At 40.8% G+C, this 24,628-nt stretch overlaps 1 protein-coding gene and 1 non-coding gene across 2 annotated transcripts in view; one reads left to right on the top strand and one right to left on the bottom strand.

Annotated features, from left to right (window-relative positions):
• Positions 1–2,542: 2,542 nt before the first annotated feature.
• LOC125092477 (U6 spliceosomal RNA) lies at positions 2,543–2,649 on the bottom strand. The gene has a single exon (XR_007124939.1). It is a non-coding gene; the product is annotated as a U6 spliceosomal RNA (small nuclear RNA).
• Positions 2,650–16,130: 13,481 nt separating this feature from the next.
• Positions 16,131–24,628, top strand: part of PAK3 (p21 (RAC1) activated kinase 3) — a 248,423-nt gene continuing 239,925 nt past the window's right edge. Inside the window, exon 1 of the mRNA XM_047716045.1 lies at positions 16,131–16,418. The gene's annotated coding sequence lies outside the window, so the exon portion shown is untranslated. The remainder of the gene's footprint in view (positions 16,419–24,628) is intronic.

Raw genomic sequence — 24,628 nt, 5'->3', positions numbered from 1 at the left:
GGAAAGGATGTCCGTTTTCACCACTCCTATTCAACATTGTACTGGTGCTCTGGATAGTGCAGATAGTGAAAAAAAGATATATGATATATAAGATATCTAGATTGGAAAATGATGTGATTATCTGTTTAGAAAATTCAATAAAATCTACAAAAATCTATTAGAACTTATCACATTTTGCAATGTTGCTAGGTAGAGAATCAATATAAAGCAATCAGGTAAATCAATCAGTGATTAAAAATTCAAAGATATATATCTACAATAGCACAAAAATATGAAATGCCTAGAGATGAAGCTGATAAAAGTCATGAAAGAAATGTACAACCACAAACTACAAATCATTGTGGAGAGAAAATAAAGATTATTAACTAAATGAAGAAATGTAACTTCTTCATTGATTTAAAGTCTCAAGATTGTTAAGATGTCAAGTCTTCCCAAGCGAATTTATAGGTTAAATGCAATTCCAATCAAAATTCCAGCAGAGTTTTTGTTTGGTAGAAACCGACAGGCTGATTCTAAAGTTGATACAGAAGTCTAAAGGACTGAATATAGGCAAAATAACTTTGAAAAATGAAAAAGTTGAGGGGCTAACCCTAAATGATTCCAAGACTTATTATTAAACTATATTAATCCAAACAATGTGGTATTGGAATAAAGAAAGATAGAGCAATGTAACAGAATGAGTCCAGATATAGAGCCCACATTTTTATAGGTAGCTAATATATATATATATATACATAATATATATACATATATATATACATATATATATATATTTTTTTTTTTTTACAAAGCTGCAAAGGCCATGACAGGGATAAAGAATAGTCTTTTCAACAGAGGGTACTGAAATAATAGGATATTACTTGCAAAACATGAACTTCAAACCATATACAAAAATTAAGAGTGGATCACAAACCTAAATGTAAAATCTAAACATATAAGCTTTATAAAAGAAGACATAAGAGAAAATCTTTGTGATCCTGGGTTGGGCAAAGAGCTTCTGGATACAGCACCGAAGACATGATCCCAAATAGAACAGATTAGTAAATTAATCTTTTTTTTTTTAAAGATTTTATTTATTTATTTGACAGAGAGGTCACAAGCAGGCAGAGAGGCAGGCAGAGAGAGAGGAGGAAGCAGGCTCCCTGCTGAGCAGAGAGCCTGATGCGGGGCTCGATCCCAGGACTCTGAGATCATGACCTGAGCCGAAGGCAGCGGCTTAACCCACTGAGCCACCCAGGCGCCCCAATAAATTAATCTTCATCAAAATTTAAGACTTCTGCTTTTCAAAAAACAGTCCTCTCTAAGAAGATATTATTTTTTTTAAAGTAATCTCTACACCCAACATGAGGCTTGAACCTACAACCCCAAGATGAAGTCACATGCTCCACCAACTGAGCCAGCAAGGCCCCCCTCAAAATAACATTCTTAAGAGAATGACTGGGAAAAAAAATCTTAGCAAATCATATATCTAAGAAATAACTTGTGTCCAGGATACATAGAGAGCTCGCAAGTCAAGGATAAGAAACCATCAGCTCATTTCCAAAATGGACAATGGGTGAGGAGAAATTTATATTTTTATAAACTGCTTATTCATATGTAATTTGATATTACCCATTTGGAGGCCAATTTGGCAGAACTAAAAGAAATTTTTAATGTACTTCACTCTTCAATACAACAAGTCTGTTAGAAGTACTGTATTTTTCCTAGAAAAAATTACTTTCTGTGTGCACAAATAGGCATGTGCACAGATGTTACTGAAACCTTATTTAAAATAGCAAAAAATTGGACATAATCTAAGTGTCCAGCAAAGAAGCCTGGTGAATACACCATGATTCATCCATCATCCTCATTACGCTGAGCTGTAATTCAGCAATTAAGTGAATGAGGTAGAGCTATATGTCCTGACATGAAAAGAATTTGAGTGCCATTGGTAGATAAAGAAAGCAAGTTACAGAATGAATGCACGATGTTATTCTAAAATAAAATCTGAAATAAAATAAAAACATATAAAAAAACACATATATTTGTATGTGTACCCATATGGATGAAATCTCATTTAAAGGATCTGAGGTGATACCTATTAGAGGTCCTACAAAAAGGAGGGAATGGGACATTTACATTATCTGCTATCTATTTTTATAACAGCTTTATTGAGATATAGTTCACATAAAATACAGTTCACACATGTCAATGTGCAATTCAATGGTTTTTAGTATATTCACCACCGATTTCAGAACATTATCATCACCTCAAGAAGAAACTGTCCGTTAGCAGTCACTCCCTATTTCCAGTCTCTATGGGCTTGGCTATTTGAAACATTCCATGTGAATGGAATTATATAATGTGTGGTCCTTCATTACCAGCTTCTTTCATTTAGCCTAATGTCTTCATGTCTTATCTATGAATCAGTATGTAATTTACTTATATTGCCGAATAATATTCCATTGTACGGATATACCACTTTTTTTTTCATACTAGATGTCAGACAGAGCTCGTTTTATTAATATTATTTTTCCACTGATCCAATAACTAAACTAAAACAAAAAATATGGAACGCTTCACGAATTTGCGTGTCATCCTTGCGCAGGGGCCATGCTAATCTTCTCTGTATCGTTCCAATTTTAGTATATGTGCTGCCGAAGTGAGCACGGATATGCCACTTTTTATTCATTCATCACTTGATTGGCATTTGGGTTATTTTCCCTTTTTAGCTATCATGAATAATGTTGCCATAAATATTTAGATACACATTTGTGTGCATCTGCTATGTATATTTTAACTTTTCTAATTTTTTACAATGAAAATATATTCATATATTACTTGCTAAAAAATCAAACATACAATAAAGTGTGCTTTACACATACTATTATATGCAACTCTATGAGGGTGGGACTATTGTTGTCTGCATTTTACAGATGAGGAAAGGCTTAGGCTTAGGAAAGTTAAGTGGCTCATCCAAGAGCACAGCTAATAAAGGAGAGAGCTTAGATTCAAACAACTGCCGTCAAGCTCCAAAGCCCAGTCTCTTAATCATCACACTGGACTGCCAATTGTGATGGCCTTCTGGTAAGGGTATTCCCTGCAACCAAGATAGTATTAGGATTACAAAACAGGGAGAAGGTTTATGATCAATCAAGTAATGGTATCAGGAGAGGGTTGGAGGGTTGGTAATGGGTAAATTAGTCTGTTGGACCTTCCAGATCAATTTTTGATCAGAGTGCAAGGGCTCCAGGGGCTGGATCATGGGCTGGCATTGTGGCAGATGTAGGGCCTCCATAAGTCCCTGCACTCAAGTTTTATATAGACTACTGTGGAAGAGTCAATACTTCTACAAGGTTATATTGTCAGCCTATAGTTATCCTCTAATTCCCTTGCATTAGAATATTCCAGCCCTTTGCCAGGATTCCTGACTAGGGGCATCTGCCTGTGTCTGTTTCACTTGTCTCAATCAGGTGCAACCGACTAATGACAGTAAAGCTCCCAAGTCAGAGGATTTCTTATGGTGGGGGCCTTGGCTGCTCCCATACATATGTGATTGGGCATCTACTCAATGGGGCACCATGTATGTGAAAATTCTACCTTTTCTAGAACAATGACATTTCACCTGCAAAACTGAGCTTTTAGCTTCACTTCAACAGCATTATGATGCACAGTGTGTGCTATATCATTACAGGTGCAGAGACACCCCCACCAGCCCCCACCTTAAAGGTACTCCTGATTACCAGCAGTTGCTATCCCTACAACATGTAGTTAACCTCAACCTGGGCCATTTTCCCAAAGAGGGAGGCATATGGGTGAAAGAGCCTGGGCTGTGGTCTTCTGGTCATAGGATCACTTCTACCTCATTATTGGAGGCGTCAGTTTAAATTACATAAAACCAGTTGGCTTAGGTTAGGCCAGGATCAAGACAAAAATGTTTTTTAAAACTGCTTTATTGGGATGCCTGGGTGGTTCATTCCGTTAAGCATCTGTGTTCAGCTCAGATCATGATCCCAGGGTCCTTCAGTGGGGAGTCTTCATCTCGCTCTGCCTGCTTCTCCTTCTGCCTGCTGCTCCCCTTGCTTGTGTCCCGCCTCTCTCTGGCAGACAAATAAATAAAATCTTTAAAAAACTGTTCTATTGAGGTATGAGTGCCATAAAATATATGCACAAACTTCAAATAATTACCATTTATTTCTATTTTTTCTAATCCTTTTTTTTTTCTTGTTTCATTGCACAGGTTGGAAACTTTAGTATAATGATGAACAGAAGTTATTCTAGGGGGCATCTTTCTCTTGTTTCTGATCTTAAAGGGAATACTTCAAGAAAATACTTTAAGGATATAATGTCTGTTGTAGTTATTGGTAGAGATGCCCTTCATCAAGTATAGGAAGATCCCTTCCTATACTAATTTACCCATTCCCAGTTAACGGAGGGACTGTTTTTTTTTTTTAAGATTTTATTTATTTATTTGACAGACAGAGATCACAAGTAGGCAGAGAGGCAGGCAGAGAGAGAGGAAGGGAAGCAGGCTCCCCGCTGAGCAGAGAGCCCGATGCGGGGCTCGATCCCAGGACCCTGGGATCATGACCTGAGCTGAAGGCAGAGGCTTAACCAACTGAGCCACCCTGGCGCCCCGTGTTTTTTTTTTTTTTTTAAAGATTTGATTTAGTTATTTGACAGACAGAGATCACAAGTAGGCAGAGAGGCAGGTGGGGAGCGGGGTTGAGGGGGGAAGCAGTCTCCCTGCTGAGCAGAGATCTTGATGCAGGGCTCGATCCCAGGGATCCCAGGAGCCTGGGATCATGACCTGAGCCGAAGGCAGAGGCTTTAACCCACTGAGCTACCCAGGCCCCCGAAGGGACTACTTTTTAAAATCATGAGTGGATCTTAAATATTATTGAATGTGTTTTATATATATTAGTAAGGTTATTATATGGGTTTTTCCTCTATAATCTGTTAATATGATGAGTTATGCTAATTAATTCTCCAAACCAACCCTGCATTCCTAGGATAAACCTGAGTTGATAAATATTCATTATCTTGTCACAAATCACTGAATTTAGTTTGCTAATATTTTTTAAAAGTAATTTTTAGGGGCGCCTGGGTGGGTCAGTTGGTTAAGCAACAGCCTTCAGCTCAGGTCATGATCCTGGAGTCCTGGGATCAAGTCCCACATGGGGCTCCCGGCTCAGCAGAGAGTCTGCTTCTCCCTCTGACCGCTCCCCTCTCATTATCTCTTTCTCTCAAATAAATAAAATCTTTGAACAAATAATTTTTATATCTATAACCATGAGCAAGACTGACTTGTAGCATTCCTTTATATATATTTTATATATATTTTAATATAGTCCTGGTCAGGTTTTGTTACCAAAATAACTTGGGGATGTTACTTATTTCCTTTTCTGATCAGATAAAATAGAGTTTAGATAATATTGGAATGATATTTTCCTTGAATGGTTGGTAGAACTAACCTGTTAAGTGCTGTGGGCTTGGTGGCTTTTTCTGCGGGAACAATTTTATGTACTGATTTCTCTTTAGTGCTTAGAGGACTTTTTCAGTTCTCTATTTCTTAAGTCACTTTTAATAAATTGTATTTTCCTAAGAACATGTCAATTTTTAAATCCAAGTATTCAAATGTACTGAAATGAAGTTCTTCATATTATTTTACTATTATCTGTTTATTTTCTGCAACATGTATAATTATTACCTGCTTATTTTATTCCACAATGTGTATTTACACGACCTGTGCTTTTTGCCCTTTGATTAATCTTGTTAGAGATTTGTGTATTTTATTAGTGTTTTCAATGAAATAACTCTTGGTTTTGTTGATAGTAGTATGTGTTGGTTTTACATTTCATTTCATCTTACTCATATCTATTATGTCCTTCTGCTTTCTTTAAGATTATTCTGATATTTTTTCTCTACTTTCTTTTTTTAAAGATTTTATTTATTTACTTGACAGAGAGAGAGAGACAGAGCACAAGCACGTGAGGAGCAGCAGAAGGAGAGGGAGAAGCAGGGAGCCCAATGCAGGGCTTCATCTGAGGATGCCAGGATCATGACCCAAGTTGAAGGAAGTCACTTAATCAACTGAGCCACCCGGGTGCCCCTTTTCTCTAATTTCTTAAATTAAATGTTTAACTGATGAACTCCGAGTCTTCTGTCTTTTCTAGTGAAAGATTTTTTATTTATTTATTTGACAGACGGAGATCACAAGTAGACAGAGAAGCAGGCAGAGAGCGAGGAGGAAGCAGGCTCCCCGCTGAGCAGAGAGCCCGAAGTGGGGCTCGATCCCAGGACCCTGGGATCATGACCTGAGCCGAAGGCAGAGGCTTTAACCCACTGAGCCACCCAGGCATCCCTCTAGTGAAAGATTTTAAGTCTATTTCCTAAATATCACTTTAGCACATCCCCCAAGTTTTGATATGCAGCATTATCATTATCTTTCACTTCTAAACATTCAGTTCCAAATCTGGTTTTCAATATGATCTTTCTTTTACCTGTAAGTTGTCTAAAAGTTGTTTTAAGTTTCCAAACGTACATATTTTTTTCTAGTCGTATTTTTAGATTGATTATAACTTAACTATATGTAATTAGAGTAGACGGCTGATAGGATATCAAATCTTTGAAATGTATTAAAGCTAGCATATAGTCAATTTTCGTATTATGCTCCAAATGTACTTGAAAGTAATATGTATTCTCTGTTAAAAATTTTCTATATATGTCTATTATATCCAGCTTATTAATCACGCTATTCAGATCTTTTTTTTTTTATCTTTACTGATTTTTTTCCTGCATGATCTATCAGTTACTGAGAAAACTATGTTAAAAAATCTCCCACTGTGATACTGGGTTTATCAATTTCTTCTTGTAAATTTGTCAATTTTTCTTAAAAAAAAAAAGCTTTGGCATGTTAACAGGCAGTTACACATTTAGAAATGTTACGTCTTCATGGTTGAATTTACTTTTTCCATTATGAAGTGTTTTTTTTCACCTCTAGTAATGTTTTTACTTTACATTTTAGAAATCTGATATTAAAATAGCTTCTTCAGCTTTCTTTTGGTCCGTTTTCACACACACACACACACACACACACACACACACACACATATATATATATATATATATATATTTGTCCTTTTACCATTAGTCTTTCTGTGTTCTTATATTGAAATATATATGAAGGTATTCTCTTATAGACAGTATATAACTGGAGTTTGTTCTTTTATTCATCTGACAATCCTCGAAATCTTAACTGAGGACTTTAGTCCATTTATATTTAGAGTGATCACTAATAATATTTGGATTTATCCCTACCATCTTATTATGTGCTTTTTCTTTGTCCCTTTTACTGTTTCATTTCCCTCTGTCTCTATAAAAGATTTTTATTTATTTATTTGTCAGAGAAAGGGAGAGAGCACAAGCAGGGGAGTGGCAGGCAGAGGAAGAAGTAGGCTCTGTACTGAGCAAGAGGCCTCATGTGGGACTCAGTCCCAGGATGCTGGGATCATGACCTGAGCCAAAGGCAGATGCTTAGCTGACTGAGTCACCCAAATGACCCCTCTCCCCTCTCTTTTCTTGAGTTCTTTTGGGTTAAACTTTTTAAAATTTCATTTTTCTCTCTGCTGATTTGAAAGTTATATATTTCATGTATATACTTTTGTTAATTATTCTTGCTATTTTAACTTGCATACTGCAAAAAGTCTTAAGTTAATCCTTTTCCATTCTTTAATAATTTAACTTTCAAAGGGGCTACATTACCCATATTCACCATGTATTGCCTTCAGCATCAATATCTGAAAGCCATGGATTATGTAGCACTATCCCCACAAGCCTTCAGTCTTTCCCAGTTTTGCAAGGAAACGTGTGTTAAAAACTTATTACCTGATTTTGTAGATCAAGAAATTGGGCCCTGAAACAAACAAACAAAATGTCCATAGAAATAACTCATCTATCTAATCAGGAGGAAAACCAGTCCTCCTATTTTTCCAGTTATGAAATTCAGAAGATTGCTTGGGAAAACTTTTTTTCCACATGTAATTGTTAAAAATTTTGATACACATTGCCACCTGGCCCTCCAGAGAACTTCTACTAATATACATAGAGCAGTAATTGAAATCCATGATCAATTAAATACTTAGTTCCTTCCAGTTCTTAGAGGACAGGGACCACACCTTTTTTTACACTTGTATTATAGGAAATGTTAAACCTTTATGAAAATAGAGAGACTAGTTAATAAATCTTGTGGAAACTTTTTAATACCAAGTAACTGTCAACAGCATAGGCAGGAAGCATGGCAATAAATCAGAGGGAAGCAAGATTAAATAGGGTTAGGTTTTATGTTCTATTTTTATAGGGTCAGATTATTTTAAATCCTTTCTGTATTTTGGGATTATAGTAAAGCCTTAATAAACAGGACCCCAACAAACTGGAAACCTTCACTGACTAGATTATTTCTTGGTACTCTACTTTGAGTAGAGGCTCATTATAATATGCTCATAAGAAAGGTTTATTCTAAAAACACAAGATTCATGGAATGATTGCTGAACAACAAATGGATCAAAGAATAAATCAAGTGGTAAATTAGAAAGTATCTTGAGCCAAATGAAAAGGAAAACACAATGTAACAACGTATTAGATGTAGTGAAAGCAATATTAAGAGGAAAGTTTTAGTGATGAGTGACTACATTAAAAAAGATGAATTCAAATAAACAATCTAACTTTATACTTCAAAGAACTAAAAAGAGAAGACTAACCAAGCCTGAAATTAACAGAGGGAAGGAAATAATAAAGATCTGAGCAGAAATAAACAAAATAGAGAGTATAAGCACAGTAGAAAAAATAAATGAAACTAAGAGTTGTTTTTTGAGAAGATAAATAAAATTGACAAATTTTAGCTAAACTAAGAACAAAACAGAACTCAAATAAAGTAGGAAATGAAAAACAAGGCATTAGAACAGATACAACAAAAATAAAAAGGATCATAATAGAGCACTGTGAGCATTTATATGTCAACAAATTGGATAACATAGAAAAAACAACTAAATTCCTAGAAACATACACCTTACCAAGGCTGATTCATGAAAAGATAGAAAATCTGAACAGACTGCTAACTAGTAAAGAGATTGAATCAGTAACTGAAAACCTCACAGCAACAACCAAAAAGCCCAGGACAAGTTGGTTTTACAGATGAATTCTATGAAAGATTTAAAGAAAAATTAATGCCAATCCTTCTCAAAGTCTGTCAAAAAATTTAAGAGGAGGAATCACTTCCAAATTCATTTTATAAAGCCAGCATTTCCCTGGTACCAAAGCTAGATAAAGATACTACAAGAAAAGAAAACTACAGGCCAATATCCCTGATGAGCGTAGATGCAAAAACCCTCAAAAAATACTAGCACACTGAATTCAACAACACATTAAAAGGATCATATACCATGATAAAGTGGGATTTATTCCTGAGATACCAGGTTGATTCAACATATACAAATCAATTCATGCTATATATCATATTTAAAAATTGATGAATGGATAAGAAGAGGTGGTATATATACACACGATGGAATATTACTCAGCCATCAAAAAGAATGAAAATTGTCATTTACAATGACATGGATGGAGCTCGAGAGTATTATACTAAGTGAAATAAATCAGTCAGAGAAAGACAAATACCATATGATTTCACTCATATGTGGAATTTAAGAAATGTAGCAGATAAACACAGGTGGGAAAAAAAGAGAGAGACAAACTATAAAACAGACTCTTAATTGTAGAACAAACTGAGGGCTGCTGGAGGGGAGGTGGGTAGGTAGGGGGATGGGTTAAATGGGTGATGGGTATTAAGGAGAGCACCTGTTGTGATGAGCACCGGGTGTTGTATGTAGGTGATGAATCACTAAATCTTACGCTTGAAACTAATATTTCACTATATGTTAGCTAACTGGAATTTAAATTAAAAAAATGGAAGAAAAAAATTAAAAGGATGGAAGATAAAAATCCCATGATCATCTCAATTGATGCAGAAAAAACGCATTTAACAAAATTTAACAAAATTCAAAATCCTTTCATGATTAAAAAATCTCCTCACAAACTAGGAATAGATGGGTATGAAGTTTCAGTTATGCAGGAGGAATAAGTTCTGGCCATCTAATATATAGTATGGTGAGTATAGTTAATAATTCTGTATTGTACACTTGACATTTGTTAAGAGAGTAGATCTTAAGTGTTCTCACCACACAGAAACAAAAAAATAACTTTGTGTGGTGACAGACTTATTTTAAGTAACCTCTCTACCCAACATGGGGTGGGCCTTGAACTCATCACCCCAAGATCAAGAGTCACATGATGTACTGACTGACGCAGTAGGCATCCTAATTGATGTTTTAATTAGCTTTATTGTGGTAATAATTTCACAAAGTATACATATATCAAAACATAATATTTTATACCTTAAATACATACAATTTACTTCCGATTATACTTCAGTAAAGCTGGAAAAAAGAGGGACATCACCTCAACATAATAAAAGACATATATGAAAAGTCCATAGCTGACATCATACTCAGTGGTAAAAAATGGATGGCTTTTCTTCTAAGATCAGGAACAAGGCAAGTATGCCCACTCTCACCATTTTTATTGAACATAATACAAGTAAGCCTAGTCAGAGCAATCAGGCAAGAAAAAAAAGGCTTCTGAATTGGAAGTGAGGAAGTAAAATTTTTTCTGTTTGCAGATGATATGATCTTATATTTAGAAAACCCTAAGGATTCCCCCCAAACTGTCAGAACTAATAAACAAATTCCGTAATACTGCAGGACACGAAATCAATATATGGAGATTGGTTGCATTTCAACACACTAACAATTCCAAAAGGAATTTAAGGAAAAAAAAAAACATGTACAGTAACAACAAAAAGAATAAAAGTGTTAGTAATAAACTTAACCCAAGGAGTCGAAGATGTGTACATTGAAAGCTACAAGTCATTAAAGAAAGAAATTTTAAAAGATATAAATAAATGGAAAGACATCCTGTATTTATGAATTAGGAGACTCGATATTGTTAAAATGTCCATATACCCAAAGTGATCTACAGATTCAAATCCCAATGGTATTTTTTACAGAACTAGAAAAAACAATCCAAAAATTCATATGGAATCACAAAGGCCTAGAACAAAAGCTGGAGGCATCACACTTTCTAATTTCAAACTATATTACAAAACTACAGTAATTAAAACAGTATAGCACTGGCATGAAGACAGACATAGAGATCAATGGAACAGAACAGAGAGTCCAGAAATAAACTCATGAATGTATGGTGAACTGATCTTCAACAAGGGTGTCTGGAATACACAATGAGGAAAGAACAGTCTCTTCCACAAATGGCATCGGTAAAATTGGATATCCAGATGCAAAAGAAAGAAATTGGATCCTTATCATGCTTCATGCCTAAAAATCAGCTCAGAATGGATTAAAGACTTAAACATAAGGCCTGAAACTATGAAACTCTTAGAATGAAAACATGGAGGAAAAGCTTCAGGATGTTGGTCTTGGCAATGATTTCTTGTATATAATACCAAAAACAGAGGCAACAAAAACAGATGGGACTGAATCAAACTAAAAAGTTTCTGCACAGGAAACAATAGAGTGAAAAGGCAACTTAGAGAATAGGAGGAAATATTTGTGAATTCTGTATCTGATAAGGGGTTAATATCCAAAATACGTAAGAAACCCCTACAACTCAAGAGCAAATAACAACAACAACAACATCTAATTTTAAAATGGGCAAAGGACCTGAGTAGACATTTCACCAAAGAAGACATGCAAATGGCCAAGAAGTATATAAAAAGATGCTCAATGTCACTAATTGTCAGAGAAATGCAGATCAAAACCACAATGAACTATCACCTGACACCTGTTGGGATGGCTATTATCAAGCCAAAATGAAAACGAAAACCATACCAAACCAAACCAAAAGATAAAAAGTGTTGATGAGAATGTGGAGAAACTGGAACCCTCATACACTGTTGGTGGGAGTATAAATTGTACCACTGCTCTGGGAACCAATATGGCATTTCCTAAAAAAAAATTACAGTAATCCTGCTTCTGGGTGTTTATCAGAAAGAATTGAAATCATGATCTTGAAGAAATTCTTGTATTCCCATGTCCATTGCAGTATTATTCATTTTAACCAAAATGTGGAAACAACCTAAATGTCCATTAATGGATATGAACTATACATACAGTAGACTATTTTTTTAAAGATTTTATTTATTTAGGGGCGCCTGGGTGGCTCAGTGGGTTAGGCCTCTGCCTTCGGCTCAGGTCATGATCTCAGGGTCCTGGGATCGAGCCCCGCATCGGGCTCTCTGCTCAGCACTGAGCCTGCTTCCTCCTCTCTCTGCCTGCCTCTCTGCCTACTTGTGATCTCTCTCTCTCTGTCAAATAAATAAACTCTTAAAAAAAAAGATTTTATTTATTTATTTGAGAGAGAGAGAGAGCACAAGCAGGGGGAGTAGCAGGCAGAGCAAGAGGGAGAAGCAGACTCCCCGCTGAGCGGGGAGCCTGATGCAGGGCTTGATCCCAGGACTCTGGGATCACGACCCAAGCCGAAGGCAGCTGCTTAACTGACTGAGCCACCCAGTCACCCCCATAAAGTGGAATATTATTCACCCTTAAAAAATAAAGGAAATCCTGCCATATGGGATGTAGATGAATTTTCGGGGACATCACTCAAAGTGAAATAAACCAGTCACAGAAGGACAAATACCACATGATTTCACTTACATAAGGTATCTAAAACGGCCAAACTCATAGAAGCAGTGTGTAGAGTGGTGGTTGCTGGGGACTGGGGAGGAGGGGCAAAGGAGGTGTGCTATTCAGTGGATATAAAGTTTAAGTTATCATGGGACGCCTGGGTGGCTCAGTTGGTTAAGCAACTGCCTTCGGCTCAGGTCATGATCCCAGCGTCCTGGGATCGAGTCCCGCATCGGGCTCCTTGCTCGTCGGGGAGCCTGCTTCTCCCTCTGCCTCTGCCTGCCATTCTGTCTGCCTGTGCTCGCTCTCTCTCCCTCGCTCTGACAAATAAATAAATAAAATCTTTAAAAAAAAAAAAAAGTTTCAGTTATCAGGATGACTCAATTCCAGAAATCCTCTTTACAACATTGTGCCTCTAGTTAACAATACTGTATGATACACTTAAAAATGTGTCAAGAGGGTATATCTCCCATTAAACGTTCTTACCACAATAAGAAAGAAAAAGCTTCAGGGAGCAACCTGGAACTGTCCACCCCCTAGACTAGTCTCATACCTCTAATTCTTTAAATTAAATTCAATTAGCCAGCATATACTAGATACATCATTAGTTTCAGAAGTAGTGTTCAATGATTCATCAATTGCATCATACTTTGAATTTCATTTTCAGTTTTAGGTGCTTGGCATCACAGAGGTCATTCCGCATATTTGTCATGTGTGACGTGGTTATCAGGGACAAAATAATCTGTGGAGAGAAAACTGAATAATTTGAGGGGACCCAAGGTATTTTTACTCCCCAGAATGCCTAAACTTCTATATAACAACAGTGACCCATTTCACTGGCCTTAGCATTGTCTCTGCCCACTAATCTTCCTTTTGCTAAGAGAAGCACACAAAGGCACTTTCTTGTAAAGGAGGAGGTCAGGTCACTTTTTCCCCAGTTGGGAAAGGCAGGGATTTTGATGTCCGGTTATTAGAAGAGCGAAGGAAAGCGTGCAACACAGAGAGACTAGAAGCGTGTTGGAGGCAGATTTCATCTCCTTTACCATTTTTCTGCAACTTGGCTCTGAGCATTGTTATGACTCAACTTCTCTGTGCTTGGCAAAGGGTAGTCAAACAAGGATAGTCTCTGGTATCAAATCAGAACAGGAGTCCTTGGCTGAATGGAAGATCCAGGTATCTCTGATATATTCTGAATGGAGTTCTTTGCTAGGTCTTTTGATAAACAGGAACTTGTGTAAAGGACCCCAAACTCCCCTTCCGAGTAAGTCATGTACCTTGTTACAAAACCGCTAGCAGGCATGTACTCTCAACCTGTCCCAATAACCATGAGTATAGCAAGAATCTGTGTCACACTTCCCTGCGCAATCCTAAATGGCCTCTTCATCATCCTCTTTGGATGGATCCTCTTCCTTTCTCTGTTCCCTGCTGGTCTCCGTAGTTACAGAGAATTCCTCATCTCTGTTTATTTATCATGCCTACCTCCCATCAGTCAGCGCTTGATCTCTCCTATCCTGGAGCACAGAAATCTCTTTCTCTGTGTTCGCTCGATGTCGAGGTCCTACTAGCAATAAAAGAGTTCTGCCTTTAATGGACAAAGACCCATGAAGACAGTTGTCGCTTTTCGCAAATAATAATACATATCGTGTATGGAGCCTCGCTCTGCCTAAGGCACTTGTTCCACTGCATTTTGTTCTCACACCTCTCCACCTATTTGACAGGTGGGTCATTGATATGGAGTCATTCCCCAAGATTTTCCAGCTGGATCTGTCTGACTCCAGAACGGAGCTTTTTGCCGGCTCCACTCACCAGCTTCTTTTGCTTGTATCCACCTGTACGCTCCCGGGACTGCCCAGGCTGCTGTGTGGGAGACAGGTTTCCTCCCTTGGTGGCAAACAATGATTCATTCTCATGACTTAGAGGATGCAGATCTAGCTTGTGGGGGAAACATCCACAAGATTATCACCCCAGGAAATGCAAATAAGCCCTCTTTGGGGTGTCCTTTCTTTACCTTCATTTCAAATTATGATTATGATAGCTGGCAACAGAAGCAAAGGAATAATTATGTCTGCTGACTGGAAACTGAGGCCCAAAAGTCTTTGACTCGTTTTTGCCCACTAGCTTGTGAGTTGTATTTAAATGTATGCATCTAAGTGAAAATACTTTCTTGAAAAATTTTAATTAACAATTTCAACTTAGTGAAGGCACAAAGCCATTTACCTCCAACATGGAGATAGATAGATGAGTTTGAAATGTTTTTCCAAGATGTAATTTTAAAAAGGAACTTTGGCCTGGAAACCCGAAGATCTGGGTCCCAGTTCCTGATGTGCCACTTCTTAGTCTGTAATGTCAGGCAAAACCACTTAATCTTGCATGCATCTGTTTCCTCATGCATAAAATATGAATAATGATATTTTCCTTGTCTAATTCACAGAGATGGTATGGTAGGGATCCTGCTATTGGGAAGTGCTTTGTAAATTCCAAAGTACTCTACAAGCATAAACCATGGGCAAGACGAAGTGAAAACCTTAGAAAGGGACCGGCAGGAAGACTTTCAGCAGAGTTCTAAGCAAGGATTTCAAGAAGGATTGAACCATGTGGAAAAGTTGTGCTTCTCACAATTGGTTTCCCCTTATGTTAGCGTTAGGGGTCCAAATCCAAATGGGGTCTCCAGCTGGGTCTATGATGATCTTCAACTGTATGACCTCCAGGAAACCAGTCTTGGTTCTCATCTAAACTGAATATCCCAGTCCTAGAGGGGGACTGGCACGAGAATTAAATGACCCTTGACACCAGGGAAGCTAGGGACCTGAATAATGCTGCCTAGGTAAGCAGACTAAAAAGTACAGAACTGATTGGGATGTCACCGTGGTTACAAGTGCCGAGATGGTGCACTGGAATGAGACACAGGAGTAACGGTGGAATGTAGGTGGATCTTGTATGAAGTTATGGGCACCTCAAACTCATGAAAGTCAATCCCAAGTTAGAACCGAAAATTGCCTTCTGGGTAATGGAAACAGCCGGCCTAGCACAGCGTGAGTGCTTGCTCAACACAATGTGACATGGATAGGGACTGTCCTCGGTCTCCTGGTCGCTATCTGTTATTCTCTTTGGCCCTAGGCTTGCCAGAGACACTTGCGAACGCAAGCCATCAGTACCCAGAAAGAACACTGAAAAAAGAGGTGCGGGCGTTGACCGCAGGCCCTGAGCCCTGGTATGAACCCCTTCTCCCCGCCCTTGCTCCTTCACCCCCCACCCCCATCGCTGGGTCGGCACAATCAGGCTTGGGAGAGTGAAAGGGTTTCACTTCCGCCTGGCTGCAGGAACCACAAGTTCCAGACTAGGTCGGAATTGAAATAATCACAGTCAAAACCACCCAGATGCTCTCACACACCCAGCCGCGCGCGCATCCCGGGGCCGCGGGGCGCACGTGAGCCCACGCCCCGCGCGCCCGGCCCTGCCTCCCTCTGGAGCATCCTAGGCAGCGGCCGCAGACGCAGCCGCCGCCTCCTCCTCCTCCTCCTCCTCCTAGTCCTAGTCCTCCTCGCGCCGCCGCCACCACCGTCTCCTCTCCCCTCTCCTCCTCCTTCCTCCCCCGGTTCCTGCTCCTCCTCCCGTCCTCGGCAGCGAAGGGCAGAACCCTGAGCAGCGGCTGCCTGCGCTCGGGCCGCCGAGAGCCTGGAACAGGTCTGTTCGGGGGGCGCTTTGTTGCGGGCAGTTGGAGCGCCCCTGGCTCCCAGAGTCGCCGGGAGGGCTCGCGGCGGGAGCGGGGATCGACGATTTCTCCGCGTTGGTTTTTTTTTTTTTTTTTTTTTTTTCTATGAATAGACGGGGTGCGATAGGACGGGAGGGCAGCTCCGTCCCTTGGCCAGTTCGCCGTCCCTCCGACTTCGGGGCGAGGGAGCCCCGAAGCTGCATGGACTCCCGCCCCCCCGCCCGCCCCTCAAGCTCTCTTTCTGTGCACCCCCACTCCCCGCATCACTTCCCAGAGCTGAGCTTTCTCTTGTTCTGGGAGCTCGTGGATGGGGGCGGGGAGAGATGGATGGAGCCAATCCAGCTGGGCACCTGGGTGCTTGGGGCTTTGTTACATACAACAAAAACCAGTCCGCACCAGCTTCCAGTTCCAGGCTAGGCTGCAGTCTGCCGGCGGTGTGGGGTGTGGGCCGGGCACACTGGGGAAGTGAGAGAATTCGAGGGGGCACTCCCTGTGTGTGTGACTGGACACACAGGAATGCGGTGGCATGGGTGTGTGGGGGGGTGGTGCGGGTTTTGTGTGGGATGCAGTTGAGTATGAGTTGGAGTGTGGGGTGTAGTGTGTTTGTGTGTGTGTGTCTGCGCCATGGGGCTGGGTTACTCCTGGCATTACATGTCCTTGGGTATCATCCCATGCCAAGCCAGATTGCAGTAACACGTAGGCAGATCAGGTCCAACCTGTTCTGCCCACATTGGAAGGATAATGATGGTTTCAAGGTGATGGAAATCCCCCCAGCTTGGGGCTGTTGCTTAGGACATTCTGCTTGTGGAATTTCCAGCTGGATTGACCAAGTCCTACTGGACATCATTATTGTTCCCCCAAAGATGCCCAACTTTCTTAGCAGGTTTCCCTCTCTCAGCCAATGAGGATCCAAAGCTCTTACAGTAATCCCTGCAGTGCCTCCCCCAGCACCCCTCTAATTAGTGGATGCTCATGTCGTCTTTACTGCAGTGATGTTACTTTTTTTTTTAAAGATTTTTTTTTTTATTTGACAGATAGAGATCACAGGTAGGCAGCGAGGCAGGCAGAGAGAGAGAGGAGGAAGCGGGCTCCCTGCTGAGCAGAGAGCCCAATGTGGGGCTCGATCCCAGGACCCTGGGATCATGACCTGAGCTGAAGGCAGAGGCTTTAACCCACTGAGCCACCCAGGCGCCCCGTGATGTTACTTTTGAGCTAGGATGTAGCTGTATGTTTGGAGAAAAGTGAATATACTGGATGCACCTATGAATTAGTAGTGAATTTGGGTTAGAGGGTTTATTTTTTTTCTCCTGGAACTGTAAGATGTGAATTGGTATTGTCTTTTTTTTTTTAAATCAAAGAAAGAAGAAATCAACAAACATGAACAAAACTGCTAGGCCTTCTCTTGTATGTTTTATCTGAAGTTTTAAGAAAGCATTATTTGTCTGGGGCCAAAAACGTACAGTTAAGGGTAGTGATTGTTCAGTCAAACAACCGACATTTATTAAACACCTGCTATGTGCCAGTGGTAATGCTAGGTATTGGAAGTATATAAACAAATAAATGAATAAACCATCATCTCAGCTCTCAGGGAGTACACTGTCAGGAAGGCAAGGTAGAAGTGTGTAAGCAGATGATTACGGTAGAGTATGACAAGAGATAGGCCGGGTACTGTGAGAGCACAGAGGAGGGGTGCCTAGCTGGGAGTGGGAAGTGTGATCAGGAGAGGCTCCGGGGCACCTTCGTGGCTCAGTCAGCTAGGCATCCAACTCTTGATTTCGGCTCAGGTCATGATCTCAGGGTCAGGCTCCACGCTCAGCAGGGAGACTGCTTGAGATTCTCTCTCCCTCTGCCCCTCCCCCCAACTTCCCTGTGCATGTGTGCATTTTTTCTCTTTCTCAATAAAATCTTTTAAGAAAGAAAGAAAAATAGTTAGATAGGCAGGCTGGCTTCAGGGGGACGTGATATTTGAGTGAGTCTTGAAGAATTAATTCACCAGGTGATCAAGTTGAAGTACGGGCATCTACAAAGGCAGAGGGGTCATGGTTAAGCAAGACTGCTGGGAGTCCTCCGAAGTATTACTGTCACAAACTCAGAAGAGTCTCCGTGGACTAGGATGATGATTAATGGTGAATCCAGAAGGAGTCAGTATTGCAGATTGATAAGGATCAGCATACCTCCCCATCTTAAGAAAGGTCCAGCTCATTGAAAAATATTACTGTTTTGCTTTAAGCAAATCTCTATGGGTAAGTATGTATTTACAAGGCAAATGACCTAGATGGACAGTATTCACATCGCAGAATGTGTTGCTTTACAAAAGGCTTCATAATCAAATCATTTTCAATAACAGTGCCCCTCTGACCTTTACAGTGAAGATTTTTACCCCAAAGCCATTTACACAGAATCTTTTGTGTAGCCAGTGGATAGATAAGGAGAGATATACTGCACTGCATTTGCTTTGTGCACAAAAAGTTACCAATGTCGGTGTGGGTAAATTCTCTCATGGTGTGGGTGTTTGAGAAACACTGACTACTGAAAGCATGGAAATAGTAGTAATAAATATGAAATCCATTATCTGTTCTCTTTTATCATTTGGATTATATGTAAAATGCAAATTAACCAGGACAGGGTCTTCAGGGACTATTACATTTTAGATACTGTTAGTGGTGTCACTGGTAATTAATAATAGCCCAGGATTTCCGTCCTGAATGTTAGGTGTATAGTCAGGAATGGCTGTGTGAGGACTGACTTTAACATGCCAGCAGTTAGTCCAGAATAGGGGCCCGTTCCGAGTCTCCCGTTTTGTTGTGTTGGGGTCGATGACACGGGCTGATAAATGGCACTGGAAACGAACCTAAAAGATTAATGATTTCTGCTGGAAGTACCTGGTGGACACACAAGCACAGTAATTAAGCATGTGGGCTCTGAGGGCTTGGACCAGCATCCTGAGCATCTCCTCCCTGAAATGAAGACCAAAAATAGCCCTGGGTTCTGTTTGAAAGGAATGCAAGCAGAAACATTGACTACCCCCTCTCCGCATACCCTTCCCCGCCCCCAGCCTGGCCAATGCCCCCAGGCAGAGGAGATGACAGCCTGGGGTCCTTTGGGTGCACCAAGGTCCTTTGCTCATTGGCTGTCAGTAGCAGCAAGTATCAGGCAGCATCTCTAAGGCACATCCCCCCACAGCTCAGGCTGGAAGGGAGAGGACGTGTCTGCTGTGTCTGTGCTCAGGTAAGTCTAGTGGCTGGACCAGGGGCTTGCCAGTGTGGAAGCTGAAGAAGCCTAGTTCCACCCGATGTCAGTAGGTGTTACACACTCACATCCAGACACAGAGTTTTGTGGTCAAGTTAAATTGGGGAAATTCTTGCTTAAACAAAAACAGGTTTGTTTACTTCAGGTCTCCTTAAAAGCCTTCCCCAGGCTCTTGTGTATTGTGAGTCGCCAGGAGAAGAGAATCTGCAGCCTTTCCTAGATGTGTCTGCCCACAGAACCCAGTGTTCTGACAGGCATTTGGCCAGACTGCTATTGAGAAGAATATTCACTGGGCAATGCCAGGCAAGGGCCTTTCCCGCAGAGTTCGGAGGCTGTCCATATCTTACTAGGTAAACTTGGACGCCTTGCTTTGCCCTCTAGGCCTTCCTTCCCCCATGCGTCAAATGAGGCTGATCATAATCATTGCTCTCACCGTCTGTGATGGTGTGATGACAACCGAGATAATATCTGTGCGAGTATTTTGAGCTCTTTAGAAGAACAGCTCTATATAAACTCGAGGTTATTATGAAAGGGAAGTGCAGAATTAAGGCAATTATCCTGATAATTCAGGCCCAAAGCCTGTTTTTCTGCTGCACTGTCGGGCAGACTGCCTCAATTCTCTGCTCGGCTTTGACTGCAAAGACCTATCCTCATTCAACCTTGGGTGACTCAGTTCTTTGCGCTTACTTCCTTTCACTTCCTGAAGATTCCAGCATGGCCTCTCATTTCCTGGGCCGGGGTATCATCAGCACAGCCGTAAAAAAAAATCCCATCAATTTGAACACACCCTGCTGACCAGAGAACCCTGGAGGTGGAAATTAAGTTGAGTTGGAAAGTTGCTTTTATCCTTCAGACTCATTCCACTGCAGAAGTAGTTCCGGAGGGCCACCTTGGACGCAGACACTGTTGGGTTCATGTTCAGTGGCCCCTGTGCCCGGACCGTGTGGTCAATAGGAAGGTGTGGCTAGCTTTAAGGAAATTTAAAGGCAGAAGAAAAAGCCCTCGTGTGACTATTGACCCTCTCCGATTCCCTTGGCTCTTCATTAATTCCCTCAACCTCTCTTCTTTTAAGCTGCCTTGAAGGATGAGTGCCTTTCTTGAGCTAATAACCATTGCCAGCTGTGTCGGGGGTAGAGACCGACAGGGAGGCCTTAGAGTTGCCCATTCCACTGTGCACCTTACACACAACTGGCCACTCTCTGAATGAAAGCAACGAGCTTCAGTGGCAGTAGGAAAGGTTTAGGTTAGCAGTGAGAGGAGACACTGTGACTTTAAGCCTGCACTACTGGACAGCGAGAGCAAAGTCCTCCTCTTTTCTGGAGAGTTTGGCAGAAATACCTGTCCAATAGGGGAGGTTCATAATGGTAGCACTGCAAATGCTTTTCCAAGTTCATGTGGTGCAAAGCTTCTGTTTTGGACAAGCAAAATGCTAGAGAAGTGCAGTGAGTTCTCTAGGCTCCCACAGCTATCACGTGACAGAACAGAAGTCATTCTAGAGCCTAAACTCAGATCTGCTGCCTCCTAATTCTCTTTCCACTCACTAGACCCAGCCGTCTTCTTGTGTACTTCAGGGGAGTGCGGGTTGGCTCATTCAAGTGGGACTTGAAGGTCACGTCCAGGTCTGAGTTGTGGGGGCTCTCGTGTGGCCACTTTAGTGGAAGGATGGTTTTCTAGTGGAGCCCGAAAAGGCATGCATGTTCCCCTGTCTCTTTCTGTTCCTTTTGAGTATCCTGTTGTCTGATTCATCCAGTCAAGTGGCCAGATGGAAACCTCGGGACTGGGTATTCTGCGTCGATGCTCAGTGGATGATTCAATTACCAAGTCCTTCTTCCTTGGTGATGATTCACTTTTTTTGTGGACCCATGAGCTCCTTGAAAGTTTGATGAAGGCCACTGATGAACTCCCCCCACAAAAGGGCATGGAATTTGAGGGTGGTGTAGGTGCAGGACTGTCACTCTGCCAGCTGTTGGTGTTGGTACACAGCCTAAGGTCACCTGTAGATGCTCCCTAAATACAAAAGATTCCCAGAGTTGGACTTGTCAGCCTTAACTGGGGGTGGCGGTGGTTGTGTGGTGGGGATTGGAAATACTGGGGTGATCCTTGTGCCGAATAGACTGGGGGAGGAAATGGATTCAGTTCCTGAGGTTAAAAACAGAAGAAGAACTGAAGTGAATGAGCCTGTCCCCTTTCCCCAAGATTATGGAAAACCTGCGAGGCAAAGGAGGCAGGGCAGGAAGATTGGCGGGAGATGTGAAAACATGGGAGAGGGTGTCCATTTCACCCTAATAGCATGAAAGGAAACTCTCTTAAAATCTTGGGGGGCACCCCTTTCACTTCTTTCTGGTGTTTTGTAATTTCTAAGTAGCAAAAGCCCTTAGCTTGGGTATTAGAAATTATCTTAGATGCAGTAACACCATGTATTTGAAGAAGAGATTTTTAGAGGCTGGGAGATTGTGGGGGAGTGGCACAGCTTGTCTTACTTCTTGTTTCAAAAAAGCTCTTTTATGATTAAAATAATACATGCTTAGAGTGCCTGGGTGGCTCAGTTGGTTAAGCCTCTGCCTTCACCTCAGGTCATGAACCCAGGGTCCTGGCATCGAGTTCCACATCAGGCTCCCTGCTCAGCGGGGAGTCTGCTTTTCCTCTACCTCTGCCTGCCACTCTTCCTACTTGTGCTCTCTTTCTCTTTCTATCAAATAAATAAATAAAATCTTTATCATATGGTTTCACTTATTTGTGGAGCATAACAAATAGCATGGAGGACAAGGGGAGATGGAGAGGAGAAGGGAGTTGAGGGAAATTGGAAGGGGAGGTGAACCATGAGAGACTATAGACTCTGAAAAACGATCTGAGAATTTTGAAGGGGTGGGGGGTGGGAGGTTGGGGGCACCAGGTGGTGGGTATTGTAGAGGGCACAGATTGCATGGAGCACTGGGTGTGGTGCAAAAATAATGAATACTGTTATGCTGAAAAAATAAAAAAAAATTAAAAAAAATAATAAACCAAAAAAAAAATAAAAAAAATAAAATAATACACGCTTATGCCTGTAAAAATAGAAGTCTGGAGTAGATAGAATGTTCTGGGCCTCTCCACCACCTGATCTCTACCCTCTTCACCATTTGGCATTTATCATTTGTGCATGTTTTTATGAATATTCCTACATGTATTTCTGTGCATGAAATAACAAAGGATGTGACCAGCATTCTGAATACTGTTCTCCAACATGCTTTTCATGGAACTCTTTGTCTGGATGTCTTTTCCTGCTAGTATGCCTAGAGCTGTCTCATTCTTTTTAAGAGCTGCGTAGTACTCTAATTTCTGTGGTTGGGACATAATGTCTTTAATCCAGCTTTCTTTTGTGAATTTTTATATTATTTCTAATTTTTAAAAAGAATTACTATATATTGGGGCAGGCGACTTCCTTTTACTTGCACCCCTGCGTACTCTTGTAAGGGTTTTTGTAGAATAAATGCCCAGTTGTGAAACCGGTGGTTCAAAGACTTCGGTCAGCACATCCTTGATTTTAATAGAGCCCTGCCCAAATTGCCTTCTAGGAAGATTATAGCCACTTATCTTCCCACCAGCAACAGCCATGTCTCTAGCTTGGCTCTTCCTCACCAATTTCAGATACTCTGGGCTTTAGAATCTTTGACAATGGGTAGCTGAAAACAATCCCCATTTTCTTTGCTTTTTGGGGGGGTACCAGAGAGGTTGAATACCTTTTTGTGTGTGTATTGGCCTATTTTTCTATTCTGTTGTTCTTTCTCATCTCAGTAACTGCGATCTCTTTGCATATTTCTGACAGCAGTTAACACTTACCTCTGTTGTAAGTAGTTTAAGAGGTTTGTTGTTTATTTTTTCACTTAGATTTTAAAGTGTCTTTCAGTTGTATAGAAGTGTTTCAAACTTGAAAAATCCCAATTGACCCTCTGTTCTTTTATGAGCACTCAAACAAGGCCACAGTGAATGTCCTTGGGACTGTATCATATGCACTGGTCTCATTATTTCCTTAAGATAAATTCCGAGGACTGGCTTTGTTCAGGTAATTTTTTTCCCTAGATCTTGCCAAATTGTTCTCTGAAGTGTTCTTTTTTCTTTTTTTTTCCTTCTTTTTCTTTTCTTTCTTTCTTTCTTTTTCTTTTTTTTACCAATTTACATTCCAACCACAGAATATAAAAGTATACTTCACTCCTCCTTCCCATAATTAAGATTTCGGCTCTTAAATCAAGTATTAGGGAGGAATTCATATTTGGCACCAGAAAGGCTTGGAGCAGAAATCCCTAACTGCACACAAAATATATGTAATACATGGTTCACCTTCAATTATTTAAGCAAACAGGCTTTTTAATTCATTTCCAACTGGAACTGTGTCGAACGCATTTTCCTGACATCAAGTCCGTCTAAATTCGCTGTGAAATGAATGGCCACTTAGGGTCATTTTTGTTGGCAGCAGCTGCGGCGGTGGACAATGGCAAATTGACTTCGGAGATCTACCTTGTAAGACACTTGGGAAAAAAGCTACTGCTGCATCTTCACCAACCTCTGAGGTCAGCTAGATTGGTTCCAGAATTTTCCAGAGGCTGAGTGCTGAGTAGGAGTCAGCTTCTATCCAACTTGAGTTCCTGCAAAGAGGACAAGTTTGAGGCCCTCCCGTGAGAAGTTATTCTCACAGAAATAAACAGTGATGTCACCCTCTGCAAAGGGAATAGTGGCAAACGGGGACAGGTGTAGTTTCTCCCCTCACTCCGCCACCGCTTACTTCATCTTCTGCCTCTCCTTTCTGTCTATGTCCACATATGGCCCTGGGGAATTTGGTGTCTACTCTAGGCCACCAGTAGGTCTGAGGATTAGGAGAAGATGAAAGTCACGGGGTCGGTTGTGTAGTTTGAGAATTCTCTTTTGTCTTAGCGTGACAGCAGCAACCTTAAAATTC

Source organism: Lutra lutra, chromosome X (assembly GCF_902655055.1).
Source record: "Lutra lutra chromosome X, mLutLut1.2, whole genome shotgun sequence".
NCBI lineage: Eukaryota > Metazoa > Chordata > Mammalia > Carnivora > Mustelidae > Lutra > Lutra lutra.
This window is presented reverse-complemented; position numbering and strand designations above follow the sequence as displayed.